Source organism: Oncorhynchus tshawytscha, linkage group LG04, assembly GCF_018296145.1.
Source record: "Oncorhynchus tshawytscha isolate Ot180627B linkage group LG04, Otsh_v2.0, whole genome shotgun sequence".
In the NCBI taxonomy this organism is placed as follows: Eukaryota; Metazoa; Chordata; class Actinopteri; order Salmoniformes; family Salmonidae; genus Oncorhynchus; species Oncorhynchus tshawytscha.
Genome location: NC_056432.1, coordinates 21,904,425 through 21,911,427, shown reverse-complemented (window position 1 = coordinate 21,911,427; position 7,003 = coordinate 21,904,425). Strand labels below are relative to the sequence as shown.

The following is a 7,003-nucleotide window of genomic DNA, read 5'->3' as shown; positions in this document are numbered from 1 at the left end:
TGTGGTGTACTCCATGTTCCAGTCTGTGCTAGCAAAACAGTCCTGTAGTTTAGCATCTGCTTCATTTGACCACTTTTTTTATAGACCGAGTCACTGGTGCTTCCTGCTTTAATTTTTGCTTGTAAGCAGGAATCAGAAGGATAGAGTTGTGGTCGGATTTACCAAACAGTTATGTTTTGCGTAATTGGGATTCTTAACTGAGTGTTCCGGTTCTTTTCTATTGCCATGTACGCTGTATGCCCTCTTCAGTTCTTCCTCTATTTCAGAAGTTTGGTTTCAGTTGGGCAAATAATCATTGAAAAACTCCTGAAATTGTATTGCATCCATTGATACAGTAAGTTTACATTTGTTGCTGACATGAAAGAAAAGGTCATGCACAAGTCAAAATTGGCAGAAATCACATACACTTTGGGGTATTCATATTCTGATTAATATTGTATTGTATTTTATTGCATTATATTTTATTGAATGTCTACTACCTCAGGGGGAGGGATATCCAGCTATGTAGGGGAACGAAGGGGTGCAGGGAGCAGTCTGGAACCCGGTCTGGAATAGGCTTTGCAGAACATCCCCAAATCCAGACACCGCCTCACTCCTGTGTATCTGGGAGCCACAGCCGGTATGAGGCTACTGAAGTGAGTGGAGATGCACAACATAACATTAGATGTAGTTTCAGATCAGATGCACAGTATCATAGCATCTTCTGTTCATGGGAGTTACCACATTAGAAGGGCTTTACAATATGTTTGCTAATGACAACATTTGTATAAATTTTTTTGTCTAGTTCTGTCCCCTCTTTTCTCTCTCTTTCCCACAGTATATCCAACCCCACAGAGTCAGAGCAGATACTGAAGGATGTAGGCAGCAAATTGCGTACTTATCCTTTTGACTTCAGAGGGGAGACCATCTTGAGTGGACAGGAGAAGGGGGCATATGGCTGGGTCACTGTCAACTACCTGTTAGACAACTTTATCAAGGTGAAGTTTTCACAGTTTCAGATCCGGCATCAGAGCTATTCAAGAACACTGAGGAATGAATGTTAAGCAGTGTTGGCCATGAAGAATGATGAATTAGAAACATTGGTTTGTTTTCATTGTTTCTCAAGACAAACTGGCCCTTGTCATTTCCTTCTCATTCTTTCTTTTGTCACTTGGTATGGCTTTGTGGGGCGTTGGCTTAGTCCTGGCAGAGATACAGTGGGTGCTCTGGACTTCGGAGGCGCCACCACTCAGATTACCTTTGAGACCACAGACGTGGTGGAGGATAAGAGTAACGTCTTGGATCTACGTCTTTATGGTCGAGACGATCACCCCTACACACAGAGCTTCCTGTGCTACGGCAGGGACCAGGTCTTACGCAGACTGCTGGCTCACTTGGTCAAGGTAACCAACGTTCTCTTAAAACACAGTAGTATCACAAATGCAGATTCATTGAGTACATCACAAACCAAAGTGCATAGTAATGCTAAAACAATAGAACAATGTTAGGCTAAAATAGAGCATACTGTATAGGCACTTATCACGATATGACTACAGAGCTGTGTTTAGTCTGCTCTGTCTCTCAGACTCAAGATGCTGGGCCCCATATATCACACCCCTAATATCCAGCAGGTTTCAATGTCTCCATGAAGCTGGAAAAGGTGTTTGACTCCCCATGCACGGCAGACCAAAGGCCCTCTCCCTACAGCCCCCAAGTCTCCCTGACAGTCATGGGCACTGGGAATTACCAGCAGTGCCTTGGCAATATGTCCATGCTCTTCTTTCTCCAAGTGCTCCTTTGATGGAGCAGCTTCATGGTGAGGAGGATCCCCATGCAGGGATTACACTTTAAGATCAATCACAGGTTCAATCTATGGTTCACTGTTTCTTAGAATTGATCCCATTTTTTTATTCAAATGTACATAATATCCTAATATTTTTTTTAACATACTTTGGTTCAAGCTATTTAACAATCAGATTAATTTCTTTTCAGAAATTCTGTCAGAATAATAAGCTATTTTTCCATTTTCATTCATAGGCTTGTTCACTGTAAGCCAAAGCATGTAGACAAACAGCCCACAGCCTCATGAGATTTATGGGACAAGATAATTGTCTGTTTATTGCTCTGATGTCAAGGGGCAGATTGAGCAATCTCTTGTATCCTCCTCTCCACAGGCCTTCTCTGCTTTCTTATACACTCACGTATACCTGAAGCGCACAACTGGCATCATTGTCACGTCTCCCATTCTACTGGAGGGAGCCGTCCGCACTGTCTGCAACATGAGCTTCCAGGAGGTAATGCACTGAACTGCTGGGCTCGGCTGAGATGTTTAATATGAGTCTGGAAGGAGAGTTTACAGTCTAACCAGACACCTAGGTATTTGTAGTTGTCCACATATTCTAAGTCAGAACTGGCCAGAGTAGTGATGCTAGTGTGGCGGGCGAGAGGGGGCAGCGAATGGTAGAATGCATGCATTTAGTTTTACTAGCGTTTATGAGCAGTTGGAGTCCACGGAAGGAGTGTTGTATGGCATTGAAGCTCGTTTGGAGGTTTGTTAATACAGTGTCCAAAGAAGGGCCAGATGTACAGAATGGTGTCGTCTGCGTAGAGTTGGATCAGGGAATCACCCGCAGCAAGAGCGACATCGTTGATATATACAGAGAAAAGAGTCGGCCCGAGAATTGAACCCTGTGGCACCCCCATAGAGACTGCCAGAGGTCCGGACAACAGGCCCTACGATTTGACACACTGAACTTTGTCTGAGAAGTAGTTGGTAAAACAGGCCAGGCACTCATTTGAGAAACCAAGGCTGTTGAGTCTGCCGAAAAGAAAACGGTGATTGACAGAGTCGAAAGCCTTAGCCAGGTCGATGAAGACGGCTGCACAGTACAATCGTTTATCGATGGCTGTTATGATATCATTTAGTACCTTGAGCGTGGCTGAGGTGCACCCGTGACCAGCTCGGAAACCGGATTGCACAGCGGAGAAGGTGCGGTGGGATTCAAAATGGTCAGTGATCTGTTTATTAATTTGGCTTTCGAAGACTTTAGAAAGGCAGGGCAGGATGGATATACAGTGGGGAGAACAAGTATTTGATACACTGCTGATTTTGCAGGTTTTCCTACTTACAAAGCATATAGAGGTCTGTAATGTTTATCATAGGTACACTTCAACTGTGAGAGACGGAATCTAAAACAAAAATCCAGAAAATCACATGTAAGATTTTTAAGTAATTAATTTGCATTTCGGACGATACGAAAGAGAGGTTGAACAGACTGGTAATAGGGGTTGCAACAATGGCAGTTGATAATTTTAGAAAGAGAGGGTCCAGATTGTCTAGCCCAGCTGATTTGTACGGGCCCAGGTTTTGCAGCTCTTTCAGAACAACTGCTGTCTGGATTTGGGTGAAGGAGAAGCTGAGATTTTTCTAACCCCCACCCCCTCCACTAAACAGATGCTAGTGAAGGCCCCAGACCAGTAGGGTCTTCTACAGGATTACTGTGCAGTCTCTGTCTTTGTCCAGGTCTGTCACGACTCCCGCCGAAGTTGGCTCCCCTGCCTGTTCGGGCGGTGCTCGGCGGTCGTCGTCACCGGCCTACTAGCCGCCACTGATCCCTTTTCCCTTTTCTGTTAGTTTAGTCTTATGAGTTGCACCTGTTCCTATTCGTGTTTTCTTGATTTGCTTACCTATTTAAGCTTGTGAAGCCCGCACTTGTTTGTGCGGGATTATATTTAGTTCACGTCTTGTATCGGAGGTGTTATTGTGCTCCGGACCATTGTTACCCTGTATTTTGGGTTGGTCTGTGTTTTCCGCCCTGTGTTTTGGGCATGACCATTCTGTGCTGGATTAAAGTGCATTTCTCCGTGAACCCTCTGCGTCTGATTCCTACCTTCCCCTCCTAGTCATCCGTGACAAGGTCTTCATGCTCCAAGGCTATGGCTTTGATGACCTCTCCTTCCCTCAAATCTCTTTTAGAGAAAGGTGAGCAGCAAAGTAAAACAATACAAAGGCTTGACTCTATTTCAATGCAATAAGAGCTATTTCAATATTTATTTTAATGTACCACTTGACTGTACATATGCTTAGGAGTTCAGTTGTGGTGTGTTGTTCTTATTTTGTGCAGGCAGGAGACACCTCTTTTGGCTGGGCGCTGGTTTACATGCTGTGCCTGAGCAATCTGTTGCCAGGGGAGAGCATGGGACTGAGGAAGACTCTGCCACCCAAGGACTGGTCTTGTCTCATCTTCCTTTTTGTCTTACTCATCCTCGTTGCGCCTGGATATCTTCTACTTAAGACCTACCAAAAGAAGAAGGGCAGTGTGACGGCATCATCTAAGATTGTCTTCAGGACACATTTTGGTTAATTTTCTCCCCAGTGAGAATATGCACTTTTTTGGCTGCCTTAACCCAGCGCAATTCTCAAATTCACGCTTTTAAACATTTTCGACCTGTTAAAGCAGCCACTCTGCTATTTACAAACCCTTGCGCCAGGATTGTTAATTGACCTGTCTTATATCAACTTGCTTGCACTGGGGAGGGAGGGATGGAAATATTTGAAGTGCGCCAACGTGTCAACAGCGCTTTGGGGATATTTAAATACCGAACAAAAGCTGGTCTTAGTGGTAGGGCAGTTGTCTATGGTATGGATTTCGCCAGCGGAGGTGAACAGTATCCTAATCAATAGAATAGCATATCACCAATGTTTAATTAAAATATCACTTTTGGGAGCAGCAAAACAGTCAAGCCCTTTTTTCATTATATTGGATAATATTTATGTCTAGCTCCTGTGAAAAGTTTCGACGTGCAATGCCTTGGAATGAAAGATGTCAAGCCTATTTAGAAACATCAAGTCGTTAAAAGGCCTTCTTGTTTCTTGTTTATCATTTTGTTGAAAAATGTATCTTCCAGTGTCCTCTGTTGAATTATGTTCACTGTCCGTGGTACTGAATCTGCTATTGTATTGATATTTGCCCACGCCTCGTAAACCCGACCTTAGGTGGACAGATACATTGTAGGAGGCAATCTGTCTGCCTATAGGGAGACCAATATTTGACTGATTGTTTACCTTTACAATTATATACGTGGCAAAGTCACCATAGAGACCATTTCAACGGCGAAGGTAGGCTAATCTTATTACGTTTGGTAGGCAATGTCTATTGCTCAGATATGCAATGCAATTTAGGCTATAGGCTACTGAAATTCAAATGCAACATTCCCATGTTGAAGCCAATAACTGTTTTTAAAAAGGTATATGAAAAACTGGATACGTAAACATTTGTTATAACTAGGACTATTTTAGAGTTACTCTATGCTTTTTAATAAAATAGTAGGCCTATCTTCAATGGATAGGACAAACATCCATGCTCTCCCGACAGAGTGTATGACAAAAGAACATCAAACAGCGTAAATACACAACTTGAAGCAACCACAGAAAGCTTTGGAGTAGGTTTTCATTGGCCAGTGAGTGGTCACACCTTCAACGTGTTAATTCATTCCTGCCTCTTTACGCTACCGCCAGGCGTTACGCCCATAATATTTTTGACACACCCAGGACTCAACTGCACCGCAAGAGTGGACTCAGAATTACGTTAGTGTTTGGTTCGTTAAAATAGAGTCCCTAGAGTTTCAATCATTCCAATGTCACACATTTCGGAGGAGGCCACAGAAGAAAAGCATATCCAAATTGACGAGGAGATGTATATTTCATTTGTAGTCAGATGTATTGATTGCCATTCAAACTACACTTAGTACAACTTTTGGTAATGATTAAGTGATTTTATGGCATGCACTGTAATTCCGAACCATTCTATCAGAGGATAAAGTCAAAGGAAGCTGCTGAGGCGAGAACGTCTCATAATAATGAACAAAATGGAGTAAATGGAATGTCACCAAACACATGGAAATTATGTGTTTGATGTATTTCATACCATTCCACTTATTCCACTCCAGCCATTACTACGAGCCCGTCCTCCCCAATTAAGGTACCACCAACCTACTGTGATTGGAGTGTACCTGCATATTCTACAATGCTGAAATTCAAGTGAGCCGTCTGAATTCATGAATTGTCTTTTTATGCTGTTTTTAGACTTTGTGTTGACTCAGGACTGTGTGTGTGTGTGTACGGCATTCACTGCTAGAATGTCATGTCATTTTAAATAAACTATGTTTATTTCTTTTTCCATGTTGATAATCTGTCATTTTGACATTCCGTACCATGGAAAGATCGAAGAGATCATGTCCAATCAGGAGGGATCATCGTGAATAAGAAAGTTGGACACCTTCAAAATTGCCCATGCTGTCATGGATGCTATAATAGCACAGATACAAAGATGAGTCCTCTCTCTATGTTCTGACTAAACAAAAAAAAATCACTTCCTATGCATGCTTCGAGGCAAGTAACACTAAAACATGAATGAGAGCATCAGCTGTTCCAAATGACGGTGTGATCAGGCTCCCCGCAGCCAATGTGAGTAAGACCTTTAAACAGGTCAACATTCACAAGGCCACAGGGCCAGATGGATTACCAAGACGTGTACTCAGAGCATGGGCTGACCAACTGGCAAGTGTCTTTCCTGGCATGTTTAAACTCTACCTGTCTGAGTCTGTAATACCAACATGTTTCAAGCAGACCACCATAGTCCCTATGTCCAAGAACACTAAGGTAAGCTGCCTAAATGACTACCGACCCGTAGCACTCAGGTCTGAAGCCATGAAATGCTTTGAAAGGCTGGTCATGGCTCACATCAACACCATTATCCTAGAAACTCCAATTTGCATACCGCACCAACAGATCCACAGATGATGCAATCTCTGCTGCACTCCACACTGCCCTTTCACACCTGGACAAAAGGAACACCTACAGTTGAAGTGTACATGCACCTTAGCCAAATACATTTAAACTCAGTTTTCACAATACCTGACATTTAATCGCAAATTCCCTGTCTTAGGTCAGTTAGGATCACTGCTTTATTTTAATAATGTGAAATGTCAGAATAATAGTAGAGAGAATGATTTATTTCAGCTT

General features: G+C 42.9%; 1 pseudogene; it reads left to right on the top strand.

Annotated features, from left to right (window-relative positions):
- The first annotated feature begins 468 nt into the window (after positions 1-468).
- On the top strand, positions 469-4,343 carry LOC112232844 (annotated as a pseudogene).
- The last annotated feature ends 2,660 nt before the right edge of the window (positions 4,344-7,003 follow it).